The following is a 6228-nucleotide window of genomic DNA, read 5'->3' as shown; positions in this document are numbered from 1 at the left end:
AAACCACTGGAACCAAATACGTTCTTTGCTATTGTTGGTGTCTATTAAACCACTGGAACCAAATACGTTCTTTGATATTGTTGGTGTCTATTAAACCACTGGAACCAAATACGTTCTTTGATATTGTTGGTGTCTATTAAACCACTGGAACCCAACAGACTATATATATATATATATCATCAATCGAATCAAATTATGCACAGTTGTCTTTACTTCCCTAAGTGTGACAGTGACATTCGGACAAGTTGTCGGAGCCCCGATCTCTCTTGCGGTCATTGTTGAACTGAGAATAGGGTAGACGAGCTACAGTTATATTATTTGATTGTGTAAGTAACAAAAATAGTCTTCTTTCATTGTATATCAAACCATCTCTGTGCTTTTAATTTGACAGATACTGCAATTGAAATACGAATTGTCCATAATGTGTTGACAACCTGTATTCATTTTGAGCTGTACATGTGTGAAACCTTTTTGTTTGTTTTAGTTTAAGAAAGTTACAAAACAAATGTACACACGCATCAGTGTCGCGGACAGAACTACTTTTTTGTCAAGATTTAAAATGTTAAATCTGATGCATTTGTATTTATTTCATTTTACTTTTGTTTAAAACTATCATTTACAAATGCTAATTAGAAAAGATACAACGAACGTTTCGCAAATTAAAAGATGTATATCTTGTCTGATTAAGCGCCAACGAAATACGTACTTGGACATGAAAACAAATCCCCGAGTCCTAATCCTGAAAATATCAACAAGAAGCAAACAGTAACAAAACAATATTTATAAAAAAAATAAAAAAGAGAGACAGAAAAAGTATGCACTTGCGCTGGTGTGGTTAATGTTGTTGTTGTTTGTGAGAGAAAGGGAGAATGTACGTTCTGGCTCACCGATTCCGACAGACCCTAAATATTAACGCAAAATAGGCTTCTGGACTAAACTTTTACTAAAATGAAACATGCGACAAAATCAGAAAAATACTGCATAAATCCATACAAAAAAAATACAGTAAAGTAAGGTTGTTTTGAACCAATGCCGGGTCTGTCGGAATCAGTAACCCAGAACGTACATTCTCCCTTTCTCTTATGCAACATTCTTAAGCTCAATACGCTCTCTCATTTACAAACTTTACTTCATATGTTCTTTCACTGTTAGAATTATATCTGATACATGCAATGTGACTGTCTAAACAAATAGTTAACTCTTTACAAGTGATTCTATTTTTACTTTTTCTTCCCGTCCTATTTGAATCCCCTTTTTTAAAAACTGCTTTTTCAGATCTTCTATATCGATTGGCTTGTTATATTCAGCTCGTGTTTTTGTTTGAATACTTGCTTTCTTACTTTTGTAGTCATCAAAGTCTGTTTGTATCTGTTTGAATTCTTCGTCAGAAACTTTTGAATCTTCAAGTGCTTTACTGATAGACAGTTTTAGGCTAGACAATTTTGATGACGCAAGAGTGGAAATGGATTCGTGTTTTTCAAGCTTTTTCACAATTTTTTTCATTATAGCTGATGCTATAAATGATAAACCACCAACTGCTGCTGCGACACCACCTAGGATTAGAGAAACTGGAGTCCCTACTCCGGTAGCTAACAGAATTGTTCCCGTTACACCTGCAGCTGATGCAAGGATAGTAGAACCAGTGCTGGCATTAGAAAGGCTGTTGTAAGTTGTTGAGTACTTACGTCTAGCGCGAGAATATTTTTCTAATTCATCTTCTAGTTGTTTTTGTATATTACTAATGTGTGCCAGTCTGAATTGTTGACTTTCTGCTGCACTTTCATCAATATTAGGATAAAGCTTCACACTGCTAGTCATCTTTTTAATGCAAAATATAAAATATTTATCTTAATTCTCACTGGCCAGTGTTTCTGCTAAGCTTTGAAGCTGTTCATTGCTTAACACCTTATCTGTATAGTAGAAAGCAATCAAATCAAGATAAGTAAGATTAATACTTCTTATTTCTGTTAAATTATTTATATCTGCGTTAACAACAACATTTTGGTTTGACGTCTGTTTTTTTATTGTGTTAGAATCCTTTTGAACAGCAATAAATACTCTGACTTCTTCAACATTTAATGGTCTCCAGTTGAGATTTATTCCTCTCATTAGAACAGTGTTTGTGGTTTCTTCCCTTTTCCTGACAACTATATCAAATATCATAGTTGCATTCTGCCCTATTGGAAGCTTGGGTATAAAATCGACAATGGTGTCAGCGTCCTTTTCAACACTTTGTTTTCTGTGAATGAGATAGTTGTTCTTATGGAAAGGTTTAACTGCAACTTCTCCCCTGCTGTTAATCGCAGGAACAAGGCTAACAATTAGTGGTCCAGCATTGATTGACTTACGGAATGTGTCGTCTTTTCCAACAAGAGTGTATGGACTCACAAATTCAAACTTCATTTCCCAGTCAATCTTTTTCATAACAGGACTAAGTACCCATTTTTTATTCTGATGTTTCCACATGTAGTATATGTCATCGACAATTGGATCAGGTACATTAACATCACGGATTTGACCTAGTTTGAGGAATCTTGGTTTCTTTTCATCGTCGATTTCCTTTCTCTTGTAATAACCGGTGTCTGTAAACTCGAATGCATACACTGCACCGACTTCAGCATTGCTCTCAAAGTCGATAGCGTCTGCTAAATCTTTCAACTCTATAGTTGAACATGCAACAGGATAAACTATTGTAGGTCCACTCGACATTTTAATACTCAATATTTTATAGAACTATTTCCAATGTAATGTTAAACAAACAATCAACTGGTTGTCCACTTTGATTTTTCAGATCAATGTGTAGGAATTCATGACACCCTTCCTCCAAGTCCTTGAACTGAAGTGTCTTAAATGTTGGCACGTGCATTTTACAAAAAGAGGCATCACTCGGTGGAAGAATCCTAAGCAGATCAGAACGCTGATCATTAAACAGATTATAGGATGTGTTAAGCTCTCTCATGTGAACAAACAGTACACTGTTAACATCCATGTCAATGGGACGTGTTCCCTTGTATATTTTTGTAATTCCAAGCATATCAAGGAGTTTGGTTGGAAACTCAACGTTTACTTCTCTAGTTTTGGGCATAGTAAGAGTAGCAATGAGACTTGCATGATTTAAACTCGCTGTAATACCTACTGGAGCAAACAATTCTTTCTCTAAAGTGCAGAAGTCATAGTAACCATCTTCTACAGAATGTGTTTTACCATTAATTCTAACCCAGTTGTTAGCCTTTTTTTTTACTGATATTATACCAAGTAACCTTGTACATAATTTCATGCAGTGCAACTTTCATTCCTCCATTTTGATTGTTGATAGGGTTTGCAAGTTTAACTGGCACACTAGTCTTCACATTTGTTAGTGTGATAAACATTTTTTATTCAACAACAAAAATGATTCAGTATAAATTCAACAAAGACGTTAAATACAAAACTGGACCATATTACAATCCAAAGACTATTTCTTTCCATGAGTTGGACTTTGCTGTAACAGAAACAGAATCCATTCGCGTTAAAGTGCCTGACCCATTCCATTCTTACCTAAATCCCCCAATCAAAAATGATAGTGTTCCAAAGATGTGGAACTCTCACCCAATTCAGTTCTATCAGAATCAGTTAAACTTTGCAATATTCTGTGCAACCACAGGATGTGGAGTGTCCTATGCAGACCACATGAATAATTCAAACTTACTGACAAAGTGTGTGTACACATTTCACGTTTACTATCAGTGCAGGAGAATCTTGTCTGAACTTCAGGCACCAATGCCGCATGAAAAGAGCTGGAACCCATTCAACAATAGGATAAACATGAAAGTGTATGAGCGTCTCTGCAATGAATTCAATATAGATTTTAAGACCGACTTTAGGCAAAAGCAAGACAAAAACCATGGCATGGGAACACTATATTTATGGGGTGTCCACAGGAGGTATAATTTTGATTACTGGCCAGGTCATACATCTTTTTCTTCAAATGTGCAGGTACAGTTAGGATCAATAGAACAAGAGCACCACAATGCATGGACTACTTTTATATTAGACACCGGCAAAGGTTTCACTGGATCAGGTGTTGAAAGGATCAATGAATCTATCCGAACATATGCGTGGTGCTTGCTAGGCTCGCAGGCACAGACACGATCAAACATAATGAGAACAAGCACAGGGTTTGGTGCACAGAAACAGTTGTTATCAAATTTAGAAGATGTCATAAACTCTGCAGTTGATCTGCCTTCCAGCATCAAAAGGTATCAAGACTCTCTCCGTTATGCAAGATCAAAAGTTGACTTTGCTGTTGGTAACGGCCTTTACATGTTACCTTCTGATCTCCAGCTGCAGATTGGAACAATAACAAATTATAACAATGAAATCATTATTGCTAGTGACACCCAGCCGCTTGGAAAGGGTGAAGAACTGAATTCAGAAATCAGAACGATGCTACAGCCATATCACAATGAACAGAAACAAAGCGTGACAAGTGAAGATCACGCTGCAGGTGAAGATCATTCTGTCACTAGTGATGATCAAGCTGTTAGTATTAGTGATGATCATGAATCGCAGAAGACTGCTCTAGTAATTGGTGGAGTGGGTGTAGGCTTACTTTTGCTTTATTCTCGTTAGCAGAACACCTGCAATTAAAACTATTAGAGTCCAGAGATGTTCAGCCATGAAACCAACAACTTTACCTGCAAAAGATAACAGCCAGCTAACAATTGAACCAATGATTCCTGGAAGTGCATCCAAAGCTTTTGCTGCTAGTTTCTTTAATAGTTCTGCAATGTGTTTGAGTTGTTTCTTTACCCATCCCGGATCAGATGGAGGTGAAGGTGAAGGTGGAGGTGGAGGTGTGACAGTGCCACCTGTGAGTGTTAACACTAATGTGCTTATTGCAAATCCTAACGCAGTTAGTATACTAGCTATTGTGATTCCCTGCTCTCTGAAAAGCGTTCTAATTCTTTCAGCAAGAGTTGTGTCTTCGTAAAGGATTCTTTGAATTGTATTTTTTATTCTGCTGACCTGTGTTCTCAGTTGTTCTCTATTGTTACTTAGAACTTCTAACCTTATGGCTTTCTCCTCCTGCAAATCTTTTAAACGCTTAGAAATTCTGTTTTTTACTTCTTGTTCTAGGTTCAAATCATCAGCATCAGCAAGTTTTTGTTTCTCTTTGTTTATATCTTCATCCAGCTGACCTAGTTTTGACAGATTATTTGCTATTTCACCTCTGATGGTTTGTAGTGATTGATTAAGGGCTTCTATTTCTCTCATAGGTAATAGTTCATGTGGAGTCTTCAGTGAAGTTTCCTCAGAAAAAGAAGTCTCTATCTCTTGTATAAGTTGATCAGCCTCATCTGCAAGTTTATTAAGATCTTGCAATGGAACAGATTCTATTTGAGTAGCAGTTGGTAGTCCTAGTTCTGCTTGTTGAAGTAAGGAAACAACATGGGAAGATGATGACCGTGTGCTAGGCACAATATCTAATTGCCTAAGTCGATTAGCAGTAAGTTTTTGTTTTAGTGAAACTTTTGATAGAAACTTAGCAGGATTAGATTTATATGTAAGTTGGACTTTTTCTCCTTTATCGCTAGTTGTATATAAATGATTTGCTTCCATTTTGAACTGGTTTGGATCTAAAACATCAGGTTCTTCTCCTAAACTTTTGTAGAAATCTCTAACTTTACCTTCCAGAAGTTCATGTCGTGCCACCTCATAATGCAGTGAATGATGGTAGGGAACCAAAGGGATTGCTTCGCTCATGTCGTCCGCTGGCTCAAATAAATCTTCAAATCCACCTTCTGCCATTTGTAACTTATTTTTTATTTTGAAAATAAAAAAAGATGGCACAATCGTTCGGTTCTGTTCTTGATCCTTACAGAAGGCTGAAAGAACCTCTCGGGGTAAAAGGAATAAGGCAAACAGTTATAGTTACAAATAATCCTTCTACTATTGATCAGAATGAAATACTTACTGTTAGGTTTCCTAATCTGGGTAAGAACGATGTTATTGTACCAGGCACTGTAAGACTATCATTCAAATTAGAATTAGAATCTGGCTCAGATGAAAATAGGACTTTGGCTTATAATGTAGGAAGAGCAATTGTGAGGAAGATTACTGTCAAACTGGAAGGGCGGGAAGTGATGTCATTGAATAATGCAGATGTATTTTTAGTTTACGCAGATAATTGGTTGACTGACAATGAAAAGAAAAACAGAGTGTTTCAAGGGATTCAGTCAGACAATG

The sequence above is a fragment of the Littorina saxatilis genome, linkage group LG16, assembly GCF_037325665.1.
Source record: "Littorina saxatilis isolate snail1 linkage group LG16, US_GU_Lsax_2.0, whole genome shotgun sequence".
NCBI lineage: Eukaryota > Metazoa > Mollusca > Gastropoda > Littorinimorpha > Littorinidae > Littorina > Littorina saxatilis.
The sequence above is the reverse complement of the archived record's forward strand: the minus strand, read 5'-3'. Positions refer to the sequence as shown.